General features: G+C 34.4%; 1 protein-coding gene across 1 annotated transcript in view; it reads right to left on the bottom strand.

Moving 5' to 3' along the window:
* LOC148954795 (moesin/ezrin/radixin homolog 1-like) overlaps positions 1–18,418 on the bottom strand; it is a 91,940-nt gene extending 73,522 nt beyond the window's left edge. Inside the window, exon 1 of the mRNA XM_089105158.1 lies at positions 18,302–18,418. The gene's annotated coding sequence lies outside the window, so the exon portion shown is untranslated. The remainder of the gene's footprint in view (positions 1–18,301) is intronic.
* Positions 18,419–20,804: the final 2,386 nt, after the last annotated feature.

Genomic DNA, 20,804 nt, shown 5'->3' on the forward strand with positions numbered 1-20,804 from the left:
TCTTACAATTTAAGATTGTATATAACCTACTATTGTTGTTGTAGCTGGGGAGAGCATAATGCTGCTTGATAAATCAGTCCAATATTTCTGTATGCTGTTCAATTACTTCGCGGTTATTTAAAAATATCTATTTTACGCTTATGTTTTAAGATAATTTTAATTGTATACTGAAAGTTACTAATGTCGAAACTGGTGTAAAACTATGAAACGCTTAATAGATTCGTTTAGTGTTGTCAGGATACATACTCATTTTTGACTCTTAAATCAATAATCCTGTTTTTTACTTGACTTTTGTGTTTTCAGTAAAGCGCTAGTTTTGTATAATCCTAAAAGCACAGGGAAACATAATTAGTCGGATTATTTATGCTAGTTATATTTATATATATTAAATAGGCTGTGAAGTAAATAATTTTTGTCCGTTTTAAGTTTCAACTTCGCTCTTTACTTCCATTGGAAAAACTTTGTTTTTTTAAATTAATCTTTGTTCGTTTTTGATTAAAATTTAATGCAGAAACAACGCTGCCATGATCGTTTTTTATTTATACGGAATAATGTACGCTCGTTTTAAGTTTTAATGTCACTTCTTAGTTTCAGTTGAAAATATTCACAAATATGACCTATGATTCAAGTGAACCACTTGATGCCTATTTTTTAGGTTTCAACCGAATTTTCAACAATTCATTATTCATATTTTGAACTAGCTCATATATTGACTAAGTACACATATTGAAGAAAAAATGAATTCCATGGATTCAACGACTGATTTCCAACAAAAAATCGTTAGTCTGTTATTATTTTCCTCAGGTTGTGAATGGAAAATATTTATATTGATAGCTTATTCTATTCAAATATTTGATCATATTTACTAAGGTAGCCAGAGTTGCCATAAAGAGTTGCCCCTTCTCTCTCTGAAGAAATAAAGTTTCAAACAAAATATCATTCAAAACATTGAATATAATAAGAAATCACTAATATTCTAATGAAGGGAGTGTGCAGGAGAAGCAGGCTTGCCACCCCTAGTGATTTATCACTATTTGTAGTGATTCTTTATGTTGCCTAGTGATTTTTACCTAAATCTAGTGATTTTTCACGATATAGCGCGTAGATTCATGATTCAATTAAATAAATGATACAACAAAGTAACTATTAAAAAAAACACAAAATAGTGATTCACTTCAGTTATAATAAGTTTCAGATTAGCGTTTATGCAAATATACCGCCTTTGAAAGCACGTAGATGTGAGAAACAGCTTTCTAATGAGCCATTAAGCATCTCTCTATGATGTTCTAGCCCTGGAAAAAAAGGAAAAAAAGGGAGACAGATCAGTGCTACCCATGCAAAAAAGTCATTTTCCTTGGTGTTCAAGGTGGGTGACTATAATTATCCATAAAAGATTTTCGACCATGATGATTCCAATGGTACACTTTTTATTTCGATTTGACGCCATTTTCAAGGGGTTTCAGGCTCTTTTTCGAAATCATCATAAATTTCTTTTCACACTAAACTTTAACTTCCAAGAAGAACCAAAATAACAGTTACTATTCCTAAATTTTATAGATTTCAGACTGAATTTTCCCAAAGAACAAATGAGACTTACTTCGGGGGCTGGGAGGGGGAGTATACGGCGAGGGTCCCTTGTAAATCTCCAATTAAGGGTTTTGGACAATAATTATTACAATGGTACCGCTTTATACTTCGAAGCTTTTCAACTTAAGAAGTGACACAAAAGGTGCCATTTTTTGTGCTATTTGGCACGTATGGATGGCAAAACTGAATAAAATGACGTAGATATGAGCAATAGCTTTCAAATCAACCATTAAACATCTCTTTCAGAAGTTCTGGCAGCCCACTAGCGCCTAGCTTTTCAACTTAGGACATGGCATCAATAGTGCCATTTGGCAGTTGTAGGTAGTGGAATTTATAAATAAAACGTATATATCAGAAATAGCTTTACTGTGAACTATGAAACATCCTTAAACGATGTTTTTTGTAGCCCGTTAGCCCCTCCCCTTGAGAAATGGTACAAAATGTGCCATTTTTGTGCCATATGACACTTTCAGATAGTGCAATTTATAAAAGGAACATAGATGTGAGAAATAGCTTTCTAATGAGCCATTAAGAATATCTCTATGATGTTCTGGTAAACCGCTAGCCCTGGAAAAAAAAAACAAAAAAAAGGAGACAGATCTGTGCTACCCATGCAAAAAAGTCTTTTTCCTTGGTATTGATGGTGAAGAGCTTTGTTCACTCTTCGCCTATTTTTCTGCTACGTCGATTTCAACGATATGTTTTATATTGTGATCTGATGGTATTTTCAAGGGGTTTCGGGCTCTTGTTCGATATCACCTTCAATCCCTTTTCATAAGGTACGTTTCCATCCATGATTACCTGAGGGAATAGTTATTTTTTCCAAATTCAGTGTCAAATAGCCATTTTTTCTCACAAGACAGTTTTTTTGAAAACACCTTTTTCAACTTTTTATTACTATGGGCTGTGGTCCGCTCTTTACTAGGTTGCAGCTATCGCTGCAACCATGATAACCGACCAATTCATTACGAATGCCAATATTATTCCCAGACCTGTTTTAGGAGACCCTCTCCTAAATTAGACAGTCCTAGCAAGAGCATGACATACAAGAATCGTTATTCCTTTTTTCTTTAAAATTAAAGAAATTTAAAATTAAAGTTCTTTAATTTTGTTTAAATTAAAGAAATTGATAAATTTGTCAGCTATTTAATCAAATAGTTTAATCCATCCTATGTAACATGACCGCCAATCAGGGAAGAGCGTAATCACCCCCTAGATTGCGAAAACTACCTTTTTTAGTATTTTCATTGAAAAACTGACACCCCTTGAGTTTGAATAATATCTTCTTTTTACGATTCCATAAGAAATATCCTAGATGTCGGTCATTTTCATGAATTGGCACCCCTGCTATGCATTCGCCAACCTGAATGTTGTTGAATTTACGCATGTCCATCAGAGATTAAAGAGACAATTCACAGTTTGTAAACTTGAGAAAATCAAGTAACGGTTTATAAATGTTAAACAAAATCAAGTAAAGGTTCATAATGCACTTATGTTTGTTTTGTTTTTAGTCTCCTCCCGCCAGTTGGGATATAAGCAGACAATGATACTGATACCACCCCTCTTCCAGTGTTGCCGACCTGATATTACCACACCGAATGGAAATATCTTCCACTGATGATCTGTAAAGTGGTTATTGCCTTCTTTCTTTAAAATACGTCTTGAATAAAGTATTAGCTCACAAAAAAAATCTGAGCATTAAACTAACTAATGGCAGTAATGGTGGCTTAGAATTTTCTTTTGGTAACAACAGCATCTCAAATGTTTGGTCAAGATAAAGGTTTTTTGCATTGAAATGTCCCTCCTGTTGAGAAGTTTTCCACTATTGAGCATGATAGCAAAGCAGTGGTGTATTGGCCAAAAAGGATCCAATCATAGGAAACAACTCTTGGTTACTCAACTCTCTGTTTCTGTCATTGGAACCATTCAACAAATGTGTTTCAGCAGTTGCATCCCTATGATCGACTTTCTCATAAACTCTAGCCCAAGAATCACACTTGAAATCCAAAAACTCATCAAGCAAATCAATTTGAGTCCAAGTAGCTCTCATCCACCATAAAGATATTTGAACAGAAGAACTTTGCGAGCAGAAATTTTTCCAAATTGATTTCTGAGGTTTAATCCATGTTTTGATGGATCCACCAAAACATGAATCTGCCTATATCCATGTTTTGAACCCAATTGGAAGATCTGGTAAATTCAAATTTTCAGTAAATGAAATACATTTGCTAAGAAGGGGAAATGAATTTTTGATACTTGGACTAGGGCGACTGAATATTATTCATATCCTTACTATTCATAAAGCTTTTGCCCTGAGTTAATTTTAAATAGTTTTTTCGCAATTATTTGATTAATTACCTGCCTTAAAAGTCAATTGAATATTGCAGATTGAACTGTGAAAAGTAATCAACTAAAAACATTATTATTTCGGCCTGGATTTTTAGTAAAAACATTATTATTTCGGCCTGGATTTTTAATAAAGTAAGTTTGTTTCCTTTGCATGGTTCAGGGGAAGGGGCACCAATTCACAAATTGACTAGGCCAAAAAAGAAATATCAAAAACAAAATAAAGAAAAATTACACAAACATTTTTTCTTGTGTGAATCAGGGTATTGAGGATTCCATTTCCACGGGGTGGGGGGATATTAGAAATGGTGAGGGGGAGAGGGACATTTTGGACACTGCTTTTATTTCTAAGATTTGCCAGCCTTTGTGCTTGCCAAGTATGCCTAATGGAGAGGAAAAATTGACCCCTAGAGTTTGAAAACACCTTCCCCTTTGTTTGTTTAAAACAAATAAACAGAGAACAATTGGTGAAAAAAGGTTTTTACTTGTGTGAATCAGAGTATGGGAGATATGCATTTCGAGATTTCCTTCAGGGGAGGAGGAATAGGTCGAACATAGGTTTTATATGTGTAATTTGCTTCACCAATCAAAGCTTAGTTCCCTGGTACTGCTTTCCCTAGATAATTTATATTTGAACTTTGATGATTATAACCTTGTGACTGCATTTTAATCAATTGAAGGCATTTTAATCAATACCAAAAGCAGAGTAAGAAGGGTTTAATGCCAAATTTAATATCAGGAGAAATAACACTTCAACACTCATCACATTCAACAGTGGATAAGTGGTTTTTAGAGTTTAAAATAGGACTATGAGCACAGGTGACGAACCTTGTTCCAGTTGTCTTGTGGAAATGATAATTCCTAAAACGTTTGGGAAAATCGGTCAAATCATGATGAAAGATTGATGATTTTTGAGATAGCAGAGGTTACCCAAATGCGCCCACAAGGTATTTCCTTCTCACTGGGAAACACAATTTCAGGCAATTTTAAAGTAATGGGGGCTGCATTTTTTTTACACATGATTACTGAGGATGTTGAAACAAAAAATCTATTGAAATAAAGATTTGGTGCTCTTCAAAAAAAAAGAAAAATAGTTTTAACTATGAATGAGACTTGGATTATACTAAACCATTCATGCAAAATGGAAATCTACTTTTATAAGTACTAAATGGCTATTTGGATGCTTGATTTTTTTTCTTTCTCAGGCCTGGGACTTTTCAGCCAATTCTTGTATTGAACCAAAACAATGTATATTGTTTATATTGATTCTGAAAAGTCTAATTGCAGTCCAACTGTCTGATATTCCGCTTCCAGGATTTCGAAAATTTTGCTTATCTGCTGAAGAGTTTAGCTATGATTTAGGATGTTGCTCACATAACCAACCAAAGACAGGTTAACAGAAGATAGAATCAGCAAAGACAGGCATAGATCTGGAGCATCAAGTACACACTTATTGAAAATTACAGAGGTGACTGCTTCTTGACAGAATGCTTTCTTAAATGGACTACATCGAGTGCACTGATGGGAAACAAATCTTTGTCAAGAGATAGCTTCAATTGGATCCACAGTCTGGAATATAGATTCCAGAGAGTGAATGGTTGGACATACAACTCAACCACCTTAATTCAACCACCACAGAACTCAGATGTGAGACAACTCGGATCTGAATTGATGGCCTTTGAAGTCCAAGATTTGTATCAAGCCTGTATCTTGTCCTTTATGATTCCAGGCCAAATACTCTTAAAAGAATTTTGGCTTTGGGCCATAGAGATTTGGTTGCAGTTTCTTGAGAGATCAGAACTATAGGTGACAGAACATTCAAGTTTGTGCCCCAGCCTTTTTCCAGCTATATACAGTATATGCCAAGGTTAGTGCTTGATAAATATCCACCATAGATTTATGTTCTTTGGCCTGAAAAGGCAGAAAACACACACCAAGGCATGCTACAAGCACTTAAAAGACTTAGGATTTGAAAATTGTTAGAAAATCAAACAATATTCACTGTTTCTGCCACCAAAGCCTCATTTTTCAACCAATAGACTTGGTTTTCATTCACAGGGTAGAACAAACATTTGGCATCCTAGCTTCAATTTATGAATATTTTGGGAATCAAGATAAAATGTGTGTATTGCTAAGATCAATGGGCTGTTATGTGTCTGAAATAGCCCCAACCATGGGGCCAAGACAGATAATGCAGGGGCGATTTCCAAATAAGCAAAATACTTCAGCTGTTTATTCAAACAGCAACATTTAAGGGACAGAACTGTCATATTTTTGACAACATAAAATACATATAAACACCTCATTCACTTAACATTGTAAACAGTAATGTCACATCCAAATAACAGGCCTCTTGCTGATCTTTCCATTCTATGTGTGAAGTGAGGGACTGAGAGCCTGAGCTGAATATCTGTCATATGTACCTCAGCTTAATCAACTTTCTCTGGAAAAATAAATTGTTTGCCATTTCTGCATAGAAAACTCACTGGACCACATTCATTTTTAGCTTGTTCAATTTCTCCTTCACAAAAAATAGCAGAATTTCCCTTTTTTCCAACAGAGAACTCTGCCAAAACAAATCTTAGTAACTGTTCTGATTGGTTCATTTTGTGGCTAACTACCATATAAAACAACTCATTGCAGTCAAAACAACCCAATTCCCTAAGAAACTCCTCTTTGCCCTTGCTACTAATCCTATCTTCTTGTTTATGAGGTGTCTTTGCTTTCTCATTATGTGCTGGGAGCTTTGGCTTCTTTGAAATTTCCTTTGAGTTTCTCCTTCAAACTTATTTTCTTTGTGGAGTATTGTTAAGGATTCCAGCCCTGCTATGTTTTCTAGCCCTTCCCCCCAGCTGACATACAAAAGTAGATTTTGGGTATGGTCTCACCATTTCAGACAATTGAATTATAACTGCTTTCTCTTGGGCTGTTGGCCTTATAGTCTGTAGTTCCTCTTGTGGCTCAGCTCTCTGATCTACAGATGTTAGGAGGAAATTAGACTCAGAAAACACATCTGGAATAAATGGCCATATGTATGTCTTAACAGACCCCATGGAAATGTTCTGGGGACTCATCTTTTGAAAGTTGTGAGACTTCATACACAGATATCCTTTGGACAGGACTACATTGAAGCCAAGAATTGTAAGACTCTTTGATAGCTTGTTTCAAAGGACTATAAATTTACATGTTCTAGTGAGAAGTTGGATCCATTTCTGCTTACAAAAATTGACGGTTTGCATTGAAACATGGCTTTCAGGATTGTCAAGTAACAAAAGGACAGGTTTTTCTAAAGTTGTACTGACTTGCTTCTGAAAATGTTTAATAGGCAAGTAAAATTACCTGCTGTCATCCAACCACCTCAATGGGCAATACCAATACATTCAGGGGGGAGGGTTGAAGCATTTTTCAGGGGCAATTGTCACAATTCCAAATTCTAGTTGTTCCAAGCTCTAAAAAAAACAGTTTGACAACTGCAGAATTAATAATAATATAATGCAAAACAAACAGGCCACAGGGCCTCTACAAAAATCTTTTAAATCCAAAGAGTCCAGCCAGCCTTGCTTGGCTGATGTTTCTGGCTTCTGTGTTGAAAGCTCAGAGTTTTCCTGCATAAAGTTTTTGAACTAGTCTAAGCCAGCCATCTCATCTTTATCCCAGTTTTCAGAGACTACAATGGATAGCAACAATACCCAGTCATAAGCCAACTTCTTAACAGTGTTTGGCATCAGACCATGGTTCATTAGACTACATTTCTGAAGGTAGATGCTGAGCTCTCTCTTATTTGTTAGTAAATACTGTTGAGAAGAGAATTCCCAGTCATCTTTGAGAATACTAATTCTTGTGCTTGGGCTGTTTCAACCCCTTCACTTTTGATTCCACAAAGACATTTCTTCACAGGCTGTACAGCATCAAACATTATTGTCTTTCTACAGTCAAGCTCTTTAGCAGTCTTGTCAAAGGTTAGTCTCTAAGTCTTAAAGTACCAAGAATATCAAAATAAATGCATTTTTGCCTCCCATAATCTTATGTCTATTCATACCAAGAAACTGCAATTTTCTTAGATTTTTCTTTTGCTTGTTTTAAAATTATGAAATTTTTGTGGATACAAAACATATAAAAGTTCAATAGGCATAAATCCTTTTATTAGGCACTAAAACAGTTACAAAATTTTTGGATATTTTGGTCTCATATACAGTGACTGTCTTCAACAGGCAAACTAAAATAATAAAAATAAAACACTGACATTTATACAAAACGAAATAATTACTTCCAGGTCACAAATAGTTTCTGGTTCAATGGCTAGATTTGTCAGAGTTGAAACTATGCCATCTGGAGATTTTGTGATCACCAAGTCTAGTATGTGGGGAGTAGAATCACTTCTGGGTCTTTGGATCAACAACATGCTGCTACAGAAAACTATCCTGTAATGTTTGAACAAGTTTAAATGCATAACTCTGGTCCATCCCTGATGTAGCTTGGGATGACCAGTTGATACTGGGCACATTTAAGTCACCAAGAACTAGAATTTTTGAGGAAACAAACAAAAGGTATAACAGATAACTCAGCAGGCAGTTGTCATTTAACATACTAAATTCATTTCTAGATGGGCTTCAATATATGCCCACAACACTCACATTTTTGGCAACTCTGGCAACTTAACTTCCACACTAATTACTTTACATCATTCACTAGTAAACAAAATATCAACTTCTGCATTATTCAATTCTGACAACAACAAAACAAAAATACAAACTCCAATTAATAAAAGTTCAAATAGGGATAAAATCATTTTAATAGACAGTGATAAAATTTCACAAAAAAATACTAAATATTTTGGTCACATATGCAGCAACCATCATCAGAAGTTAAACTTTACTTTACTACTGAGACAGTCACTGCATATGTGACCAAAATATTTAGTATTTTTTGCAAAATTTCATCACTGTCTATTAAAAGGATTTTATCCCTATTTGAAATTTTATTTGTCATCATTGAAAGGCAATGTGGTCTCTGAAATTGTCTAATACAAACTCCTTTTTTTGAATGCTTGTTATGTACAATTTTATAACCACTCAGTCAACAGAAATGTGCTTTGGTATTGAGGTGGTACTTTGGAAGAACCTCAGTCATTATATCTATATCAGGTTTCTGTAAGTTTACCAAAAATCTGTAAGTTCATAAAGTTATTTTGAAAGTACAGCAGCAATCATATACAAAATGGAATTATTATTTTTCCATTTCATGCCTGGAGGGGGCTGCTTGTCCCTGATTTCCTGGGAGGTAACAAAAAGTGCCAATGCAAACTAACTCAGGACCAAATTTATATCTGATTTTGAAGCCAACCTCTCTAGCACTAACTTTTGCATTTAGTTCTTCTTTCAGCATGTCATATTTTTCTTTTCAGCCATCTCAATTTTTGAAGTCATGGAAATCTTGCCTTTGTTGCAGGGAGATTTGTGGTTAAAAACAGACAAGCCATGTCTCTTTCAATAGTTGTCTTAAACATAAGTTTCACATGCCAGCATTTTCCCGCTTGATGTTTACCTAAACAGACTGTAAAGCTAAACTTTGACATGTAAACTTTGAGAAAATCTTCATTAATCTGCTTCAAGTCTGATTCATTCTGCTGCTTCCTGCTTTTTGAGATTGGCTCCTCTGACAAACTAAAAGCAATAAGAGCAACCAGGTCCAACAGAAATTCACCACACTTTGGAACCAATCCACACTGGTTTCCCAAACCAGCAGCTCTGTCACAATTTTTCACAATATTGTTCTAGCCTTGCCTTATTTTAAAAGACATACAAGTTCTTGAAGATGTCCAGAGGTGCCACTGAAGTGATATCTGGGATGTGGGAGCTTTCCTACCCTGCTAGACTGTCAAAGCTAAATCTCCCTACACTTATTTATAGGAGAAATAGAGAGAATACCATTCTAGCCAATAAGTTAATGAGGACTAGTACTCTCCTAGCATTATTCCCTACTGTTGGCTCCAATTCAGAACTAGAGGTCATCCCCTGAAACTTGTCAAGCAGTCTACAAAATCCAGAGTCTGCAATTGATTTTTCCCTCATGAATTGTCAACAGTTGGAACATTGGAGGTAGAGATAATAGCTTGATTACATCTTCTCAGAATGTATTAAGGTCCTGAATTCATTTATAAAATTTTCATTCACCTACCTCAGTTAGCCTACTTTCAAAGATAGCAAGAAATCCTAAACTACAACTCAACCTAACATTTTGCTTTTGTTTTTGATAAAATTCTAGACAAGCTACTCTTTGCTATCTTGGAAAGTGGTAAGGATAGAAAAATGAAACTTTCAGGGATAAATCTACAGACTAAAGTTTGATGACCTTTAAAAACCTCGCTTTATAAAAGTGAAACCTACCAGTATAGATCTCCTGCTTAAATGAAGTACAAGAAATGTATTTTTAGCTTTGCAACTCTTCTATTAAAAATTCTAGTTTAGCTACTAATTGTTATCTTGGAAAGCGGTTAGGTTAGGAAAATGAAACTTTCAGTAATGAGTCCAGGGCCAAGAACATACCCTGAGAAGGTATTGCCTAGCTTCTATGTTAATCCTCTTCTGATTTCTAAGTCTTAGAAACCTGCCTAATTGACAGGTCTATACCTAAGCTATTGACATTTTGACAAAATAACATTTTACCTTAATTTTAAACAATTCTTACTTCATAATATGCAAGATAACCATATTTAACACACTTTGCATAGACAGAACCTTTATCTTCACTTCTTTCATTGTTTTTTGCACTTTTCCTACCACATTTCTAAATTTTTCATCTATTTTTTAAGCCTTGAAAAACATGCTCATACCAATGCCTGGCCACCATCTAACCTAACTTTCTCACTGTTGTTTTTTTTATTTACATATGATATGAGAAATAATTAGATGGCACTGATGATGTTTAATTTGCATTTGAAAACAAAGAAAATACTTATCAAATCCATGCTTATTTTTCTTGCTGAAATCAGAAGCAGGACAAATACTGCTCCATGAATGCTGTCTGTATCACTGCTCTTTTGGAGTGCTTTTTGAAGTGTCCCTACAGACTTTCTATATTTTGTGTATGAATGGAAAAGTCCTGTGGATCAACAAAATTGATTGAGTGATTGATTTGGTAATGAGTATATCCATGGCTGGACAATGTATTATAAGCTCCCCTTTGATCACTGTAAATAACACTTCTAGGCTGAATATATTTTTTAATAATGGGGATTAAAGTTTCCTTGCAGTCCTTCTTGGCCATCAGTCAGGGGTACGATAATTTTTCTTTTGCTCTCTCTCTCTCTATTCCACCAAAAACCCAAACTTGCTGTAAAATACTTCCCCTCTGGTACTTACTTCTTGCCATCAAAGTTTCATTGATTTCAACTTCAACACATTGCCCTCCTATTGGTTCTTGTTTTGCTTGTCAAGCCCTCAGAACTTCTGAGCAGAAAGATCTCCAGCCAATGCTTGGTTTTCTTACTTATTTGGAGTTCCCCAATAACTGTTTGATGGTCCTAACTATACAACAGAAAATGATATAGAAATATCAGGATTTGATGAGGCTTAATCCTGGCCTGATATAAGAAACTCCCTTTTTTATCAGATACCAAATAGTTATAGACTCTTCTCTTTTTGATCTTTGGGATGACAAAGCTCTTGCTACATTTCAACATATTTTCAGATCTGTAGTAGTTGCATAGTTGCAGCCTTGGCACATTACTGTTGAAGGTACCTATATTAGATTAGGTAATGTATTTAACATATGTTGTGCTTTTACCCCCCCCCCTAATGAGCCAATATATAGCCCAAATTTTGGTAAATTTTTTTTGGTCAATATATACCAAATCATAATATTGAGTTAGCACTAAAATTATTACACTATTCTTTGTCTATTTATTTGGCTATTACGAGTAAAATAGGCTAAGCATCTCTATCGTAAAGGTGGGTCAGCCCCCCCTTCTATATATGTCCAGTCCAGGTTAGGTTAGGTATAGCATATATAGGGGGGGGGGGGGCTTACGAAAAAAACTAATTTACTAGCTTTTTATATTCTTAAAACGCATAAAAAAAGACATCGAAAGGTTTATTATATTTAGTACAAAATAAAAAATATGATTTTGTAGATATTGACCCATATTTGGATTCAGGATGAAATTCTGATACTAGTGGTAAGTTTTTTTTTTATCTATCTGGGTAAAATTCTACTTTAGTTACTTTTGGCTATCTTGGAAAGGGGTTGGGTTAGGAAAATGAAACTTTCAGGGATGGATGTACATGCTAAGGTTTGTCCCGGGAAGGTACTTTGAAGTACCTACCTCCACTCACCCCCCTCTATATAATGGTAAATTACTGCACATTACTAGTTGTTTTAACTCATATTTCATCCTATATTACTATCATAAATATAAATCACTGCTTACCTTACACAACTTCTGCTTTTAACCTTGTTCATTAAAATATATTCCAAAATCCTATTTAAATCCTAAGCCATTTAATTTTCAACCCATGCCGACTTTCTCTATGGTATATGAAACCAGGTTTGTTTTGATGTCACACTTGCCTTATCAGAAACCCTTACCCTTAAGGGTAGCAGGCACATGCCAAACAACTCTGTTAATAAGACCATTTAAACTGTATTAATTAGGGAAAGGATTTGACAAGAGAGACCAGTTAAAATAACATAATCCTTTTTAGAGGACAAATTATGTCATGGGAAGATGTTTTTGAAATTCCCCTTCCACCCAAACTCAAAATTTTCCAAAATTCTAATTTAGAAGCTTTTAAAATATTTCTAAAGTACTAAAAGATAGAGTGCTAAAAACATCAGAGTCGACTTCAGAGGACACGTTATATCACGGGACGAGGTTTTTGAAATCCCCCTTCTCCCCAAACTCAAAATTTGCCAAAATTTTAATTTAGAAGCTTTTAAAATATTTTAAATATTTCTAAAGCACTACGACATAGAGCGCTACAGACATCAGAATCAACTTTAGAGGACAATCTATGTCATGTGAAGATGTTTTTGAAATCCCCCTTCCCCCCAAACTCAAAATTTTCCAAAATTCTACTTTAGAAGCTTTTTAAATATTTCTAAAGCACTAATAGATAGAGTGTTAAAAACATCAGAATTGACTTCAGAGGACAATTTATATCAGAGGAAGGGTTTTTTTAAATCACCCTTCCCCCCAAACTCAAAATTTTCTAAAATTCTACTTTAGAAGCTTTTAAAATATTTCTAAAGTACTAAAAGATACAGTGCTAAAAACATCAGAATCGACTTCAGAGGACAAATTATGTTACGCGAAGATGTTTTTGAAATCCCCCTTCCCCCCAAACTCAAAATTTTCTAAAATTCTACTTTAGGAGCTTTATAAATATTTCTAAAGCACTAAGACATAGAGCACTAAAAACATCAGAATCGACTTCAGAGGACATGTTATATCATGGGAAGAGGTTTTTAAAATCCCCCTTCCCCCCAAACTCAAAATTTTCCAAATTTTTACTTTAGAAGCTTTTTTAAATATTTCTAAAGCACTAAGACATAGAGCGCTAAAAACATCAGAATCAGCTTTAGAGGACAAATTATGTTATGGGAAGATGTTTTTGAAATCCCCCTTCCCCCAAACTCAAAATTTTACTTTCGAAGCTTTTAAAATATTTCTAAAGCACTAATACATAGAGTGCTAAAAACATCAGAATCGACTTCAGAGGACAAATATTGTTACGGGAAGATGTTTTTGAAATCCCCCTTCCCCCCAAACTCCAAATTTTAAAAAATTCTACTTTCGAAGCTTTTTAAATATTTCAAAATAACTAATAGATAGAGTGCTAAAAACATCAGAATCGACTTCAGAGGACACGTTATATCACAGGAAGAGGTTTTTGAAATCACCCTTCCCCCCAAACTCAAAATTTTCTAAAATTCTAATTTAGAAGCTTTTAAAATATTTTAAATATTTCTAAAGTGATACGACATAGAGCGCTACAGACATCAGAATCAACTTTAGAGGACAATTTATGTGATGGGAAGATGTTTTTGAAATCCCCCTTCCCCCCAAACTCAAAATTTTCCAAATTTCTACTTTAGAAGCTTTTAAAATATTTCTAAAGCACTAATAGATAGAGCGCTAAAAACATCAGAATCGACTTAAGAGGATAAGTTGTATCATGGGAAGAGGTTTTTAAAATCCCCCTCCCCCTCAAACTCAAAATTTTCCAAATTTCTATTTTAGAAGCTTTATAAATATTTGTAAAGCGCTAAGACATAGAGCGCTACAAACATCAGAATCATCTTTAGAGGACAAACTATGTTATGGGAAGATGTTTTTGAAATTCCCCTTCCCCCCAAACTCAAAATTTTCCAAAATTCTACTTTAGAAGCTTTTAAAGCACTAATAGATAGAGTGCTAAAAACATCAGAATCTACTTCAGAGGAGTAGGTATATCATGGGAAGAGGTTTTTAAAATCCTCCTTCCCCTCAAACTCAAAATTTTCCAAATTTCTACTTTAGAAGCTTTTTAAATATTGCTAAAGCACTAATAGATAGAGTGCTAAAAACATCAGAATCGACTTCAGAGGACACGTTATATCACAGGAAGAGGTTTTGAAAATCACCCTTCCCCCCAAACTCAAAATTTTCCTTCAGAAGCTTTTTTAAATATTTCTAAAGCGCTAAGACATAGAGCGCTACAAACATCAGAATCGACTTTAGAGGACAATTTATGTCATGGGAAGATGTTTTTGAAATCCCCCTTCCCCCAAACTCAAAATTTTACAAAATTCTAATCTAGAAGCTTTTTAAATATCTCCAAAGCACTAATAGATAGAGCGCTACAAATACCGGAATCGACTTCAGAGGACAAATTATGTTATGGGAAGATGTTTTTGAAATCCCCCTTCCCCCCAAACTCAAAATTTTCCAAAATTTTACTTTCAAAGCTGTTTTAAATATTTCTAAAGCGCTAAGACATAGAGCGCTACAAACATCAGAATCAACTTTAGTGGATAAATTATGTTATGGGAAGATGTTTTTGAAATCCCCCTTCCCCCCAAACTCAAAATTTTCCAAAATTCTACTTTAGAAGCTTTTAAAATATTTCTAAAGCACTAATAGATAGAGCGATACAAACATCAGAATCAACTTAAGAGGACAAGTTATGTCATGGGAAGATGTGTTTTAAATCCTCTTTTGCCCCAAACTCAAAATTTTACTTTAGAAGCTTTTTTAAATATTTCTAAAGTGCTAAGACATAGAGTGCTACAAACATCAGAATCAGCTTTAGAGGACAAATTATGTTATGGGAAGATGTTTTTGAAATCCCCAAACTCAAAATTTTCTAAAATACTAAGACATAGAGCGCTAAAAACATCAGAATCGACTTCAGAGGACATGTTATATCACAGGAAAATGTTTTGAAAATCCCCCTTCCCCCCAAACTCAAAATTTTAGCGCTCTATGTCTTAGTGCTTTAGAAATATTTAAAAATATACTCACTTATAATTTCATTAAATTTTGAGAGTTGGGGGCAGGGGGATTTTAGACAAATCTTCCCGTGACATAATTTGTCCTCTGCAGGTGATTCTGATGTTTGTGGCGCTCTATGTATTAGCGCTTTAGAAATATTTAAAAAAACTTTGAAAGTAAAATTTTGAGTTTGGGGGGAAGGGGGATTTTCAAAACCTCTTCCCGTGATATAACATGTCCTCTGAAGTTGATTCTGATGTTTTTAGCACTCTATCTATTAGTGCTTTAGAAATATTTTAAAAGCTTCTAAAGTAGAATTTTAGAAAATTTTGAGTTTGGGGGGAAGGGGGATTTCAAACACATCTTCCCATGACATAACTTGTCCTCTTAAGTTGATTCTGATGTTTGTAGCAGTCTGTGTCTTACCTAGATCCCAGCACCATGCCGGTGCATCAACCAAACGCCGCCAACAAGAGGCTTGGTTGACCGCCACTGAAGTGTCACAACATTGCTGGCGCGCCGCCGGAAGAGGCAGTGGTGTTTGGTTGACTTTGAATTAATTTTTCTTTTCTCGTGTGGTTTAAGCATTTCGATTTTCCTGATTAGAAATCAAGCAGGGCTTGCACTAGTCCCAAATTTTCGGGGATTTTCTCAGATATTTATTTGCCACCTCCAAACAAAATTGGGTACCTAAATCCCTGAAAGTCATCCAATCATGTTGCCACTCCTTGTGAATTAACACTATCAACTATCCCTCATAAATATTACTTTGTATACCATAATTCTTCACTACTCTCTTGCATGTTAATTTTCGCCTCTTGTGTTACTTTGCATATAAACCAGACAGATATAGTTGCAATATACACGGTTCTTCATATGCTGACAAAAGTATCATCTTTATGAGATTAAGTAATAAAAACAAGTTTCTTTTTTAACTGAAAGTAAGGAGCGACATTAAAACTTAAAACAAACAGCAATTATACCGTATATGAAAGGGACTGTCCCCTCCTTCCCGCCTCGCTCTTTACTTTACTTTAGCGTAAAGAGCTAGGGGTTGAGGAGAGGACAGCCCCTTTCATATACAGAATAATTATTGTTCATTTTAAGTTTTAACGTCGCTCCTTACTTTCAGTTAATAAAACTTGTTTTTTTATTTAATTTCTGAACATTTGTCAACTAATGCTGGTTCCATTTTGACTCACAGTGCATTAAAAATTAAAACACAATTGGCATATTAGTTTTGGAAGATTTATTCCAGATATGAAGCGTCGCCCCTCTTCAATACCTTGCTCTTTACGCTAAAGCTGTTAGCACTTTTAAAAAAGCTTCCTATTCTAATTAAAAAGCCCCTTTTTTCAATTTTAGTAAACAGTCAAGCTTTAGCCTAAAGAATACGGTATTGAGGAGGGGCAATCCTTCATATATGGCATAATTTCTGTTTGTTTTTCTAATAATGCTGCTAAATCTGGCTCACCCTCTATGAAATATACCGCTCCCCTTCACGGAAACCTCCGTGGAAATTTCATCCAACATAAAGTGCACCTCCCACGTCAAATTCCCTCCAGACAATTCTTTCCTTGCTGAGAATCTCCCCTCTCTGTAAAATTGCTTGTGGACAACTCACCCTGTAAATTCTCCTTAGCATTTTTTCGTTGGAACAAGACTTTAATCTATATATTGGTTTCTTGACAACTCCAGAAATGCCCCCTTCCATGGAAATTATTTCCCAGAAAACAAAACGCACAGGAAAAAGCCCCTGGAACATCTCCAAATAAAAAATTTGGCAAAGAGAATGTAAAACAATTAAAAAGAATTTCATATAGTATTCCGTCAATACCCCCCAGTGTAACATTTCCCCCAGAATATTCACTCATTTGAAATTTCCCTCCTAAAGGAAAATTCTCCCTTAGAAATCCACCCCAAGCACAACTTCCCCCCTGACTAAGGTGCATCTTTGCACTTTTAAACATTTTATGGAGAGTCCGTAACTACACAAAGTCCATGCTAGTGTTTCAATAAACTCAACAGAAACTTTATGAGCGCATGGACCAATAAAAATATAAACATCTTCTCATAACATAATTTGCCCTCTAAAAACAATTTGTCTTTTTTTCTGGTCTTATCTCTTGTCAAATCCTTTCTCTAACTAATATTTTAAATGGCTTGCTTATCAACGTACTCTTCTATCCCATTGCATTTGCATTATACCCTTAAAGCAGTTATGATAACAAAGTTCTGACATCACAAACAGGTTTCATAAGCAGGTCAGCTATATAGTAAATAAGTTTAAAGAGATGAATGTTAAAGGAAAATAGGATTTAGGAATATATTTTAATGAACAATGTTAAAAGCAGAAGTTGTGTAATATAAGCAGGGATTTATAATTATGAAAGTAATGTAGGATGAAATGTGAGCTAAAACAACAAGTAATGTGCAGTAATTTACCATTACATAAAGGGGGGAGGAGTGGAGGTAGGTACTTCAAAGTACCTTCCCAAGACATACCTTAGCATGTAGATCCATCCCTGAAAGTTTCATTTTCCTAGCCCAACCCCTTTCCAAGATAGCCAAAAGTAACTAAAGTAGAATTTTACCTCTATCTGATTAGGCTACTCTGTTAATATAAATGTTATCCTACACTTTAGCCTGAAAACCCATTCCTGAAAGTTTCATTTTCCTAACCTAACCCATTTCCAAGATAGCCAAAAGTAGCTAAAGTAGAATTTTAACTTTTCTACTTTTAAATAGTTTAATTACAAAGAAGCCTAGGTCACTAACTGAATGATAGGTTTGGATTAGCCTAGGCTACCCTAACCTACCTTCCTGTTACCACTACGGTTCATTTTTACTTAGCCTACCTAAGGAAATTTACAAAAAAAACAGAGTTGGACTGACCCAATCCTTAGAAAGTCACAGTCTAAACAATCAAAAATCTCAAAGGTATCCAAAACTTTATGCCTGTAAATTTGAATTTTCCTTTTCACGCCCTTTGAATTCAGAAGGAAAGATGAAAATGATGTATTTGTTTCAGAAACGAATGTATACAGAAATGTGGCCAAAGCTGTCCACAAAATCCAGCGAAATATCCTACGTCGTTGTCCAAAAGCTAATACGCGGAATATGCTGCAACTTTTGCAAACAATTGTAAACATGGCAACTAGCATATTTGTCATCATTGTTAATAGGCATACCAAGTGGACTAGAGAAGTGATAATTTTCTACTGGAATTTATAAGACCAACGAAGTAAACAACTATAAACTCAGCTTTCCTTTGCAATTAGAAGACACGGAAGGCTTTGCCACCTTCATTGGAAATTTGTTTTACATTTGGGCAAGGTAAAAGGAGGAAATTTATATCAACACTTTGAATGAACTTCGTCATTGAACTTTCTGAAAAAATCTAGTGAATAATCCAGAATTTCATTATTTTAATATTTCATTAAGTTCAAGGAAGTTCATTAATTTATTTTAATATTTCTACTGATGACGGTCGAAAATACGTCGTATATATGGGGAAAAGAGATCAACCAATAAACAACCATAAACTCAAAATTTCACTTGCAATTAGAAAACACCGAAGGTTTTGCCACCTTCATTGGAAATTCGTTTTACATTTGGACAAGATTAAAGAAGAAAATTTACATCAAGACTTTGAATGAATTTTTGTCATTGAACTCTCTCTGAAAAAATCTAATGAATAATGCGGAATTTCATTATTTTGTGAATTTCTACTCATGGTGGTCGCTGTATATGTGACCAAAATATCTGTACTTTTGTACCTGTTTTTTCCCTGTCTAGATAAATGGATTTATCCCCATTTGAACGTATATATTTGTTCGTCATAGAAAGGAAGTGTGGTCTAAGAAAAGGATATTTAATTGTAGGTATTATGTTGAAAATACCTGGACATATAAATAAGTTTGCTGATTTTTTTTTCAATTCATACTATCTGGTATTATTAGCCAAGCCCTATTGAAAAACAATTACAAACTGCTTGAAACCAACAAAATCATACAAATTTTGGTTAGGGCTACAAAAGAGTATTAGATGTGGAAAGGGGGGATTGGGACACAGATAGACTAAAGCTACTCTGATAATAAAATGAACACAAGTTTTCTCTATTTTATGAAATAATATTTAAGGTTTAGTTCAGAAGAGGGCATTGACAAGACTGGTAATGAGTGCGGTATACAAAATGGTAATTTCCTTTGCCAAATTGTTCTAGTCTTGTTTATATACTTACAAGTATGGTTTTTTTCACTCTTTTAAGTTTTTTAGATTTTTCAATTACGCGTCAATTACGAGTTGGGGAACGATGCCATTGAGGGTTCTCAGATATGTTCCTGTAATATGTTAATAGATAAATAAACTATAAGACACAAGTTTCTCAAATAATTTTTTTTTTCTTCAGAAATCCAGCACAAAATTCTTGATCGCGTCTGAAAGATGCTGTTAGCAAAAATCCAACACAAAATACAGCAAAATATCTTACGCTGTTATTCGAAAGCTAATGTGTAGAATATGCTACTTCTTTAGTAAATAATCGTAAATACAGCGATTAACATGTTTGGAATCAGCATTAAAAAACATAATAAGTAGTGTGTTCTTTTGACCGTGTCCCTGCTTTTCTTTAATAACTGGAAATATACATAAGTTTGCTGATTTTTTCTCCAATTATTTGGCATTATTAGTCACCTGTTATTGGGAAATTATTAAGAATTCCTTGAAACCAGCAAAATCGCACAACTTTTTCTTATAACCTAGGAGTTTATACAAGCATTAAAGGTGGGGGAAGGGGCTGGAACATAAATAGACTGAAAGCTACTCTCAAAATAAAATTAACACAACATTAAAACTTAAGTCAAGCAGGAATAAAGTACTATAACAACTGAAAATTCAAAAGACCAGAAGTTATTGTTAGAAAATATTTGAAACGCAAAGCGAACAGAAAATATAGTAAATAATTACATCAAACATGAGGATGACAGCTACTGATATAGAAAAATATTTAAATCCTTAAAAGAGGGTCAAATTTAAAACGAACTAAAATAACTACAAACAGAAATTTAGTTACAGCATTCATCCCCTCCCATAAGCTTTTTAAAGTCTATTGAATCTTTTCTATTTTTCTGAAAACAAAATATATTATTAGCATAATTTTCATAATTACAGTATTGAAAAAAAGTTGATGGCTTGAATTAAATATTCAGTTATTTTTCATTAGACTTTTCCAGCCATCGTGATTATTGTAGTGTTTTGAAAAATTAAACTATACTGTTGATTGAAAACACATATACTTTTTAAGAAAACTCAAAAGAAACAGTAGATTTTAGGAGATTTACGGTTAGGGGTGTGAAGGGGAGCATAGCCAAAGTCCTGTTTGTTGTATTCTGTGTTT

The sequence above is a fragment of the Artemia sp. Qi Xiang Cuo genome, chromosome 2 (genome assembly GCF_049724085.1).
Source record: "Artemia sp. Qi Xiang Cuo chromosome 2, ASM4972408v1, whole genome shotgun sequence".
NCBI classification, from domain to species: Eukaryota; Metazoa; Arthropoda; class Branchiopoda; order Anostraca; family Artemiidae; genus Artemia; species Artemia sp. Qi Xiang Cuo.